Source organism: Octodon degus, unplaced genomic scaffold, assembly GCF_000260255.1.
Source record: "Octodon degus isolate 3935 unplaced genomic scaffold, OctDeg1.0 scaffold00048, whole genome shotgun sequence".
Classification (NCBI taxonomy): domain Eukaryota; kingdom Metazoa; phylum Chordata; class Mammalia; order Rodentia; family Octodontidae; genus Octodon; species Octodon degus.
In genome coordinates, this window is record NW_004524624.1 from 87,107 (window position 1) to 87,443 (window position 337).

Below are 337 nucleotides of genomic sequence, written 5' to 3' on the forward strand. Positions count from 1 at the left end.
TTTCATTCAAAGGATTTGGCCAGCTTTCAGTAGAGTTTTTAATTTCCAGGATATCTCTTTGAATCTGTTTCATGCATTCTAATTCTTTTCTGTATTGTTCATTGAGTGTTTCTATCATTTTTGTATTCTCCTCAGTTTGTCTATCTATGTCTTCTTTAATTGTACTAAGCAATCCTTCCATGATTGTTGTCCTTTGTTTTTGGCCTTCAGAGAATATTTAACTTCTTTATTCTGTATCCTGTGGACTTGTTTCTTTACTTCAGTTGCTGTCATTTCAGGGATTTGAGGTCTGTGATTTCCACTTTCTTGTATGTCTTTGTCTTCTGCATTTGTTCTG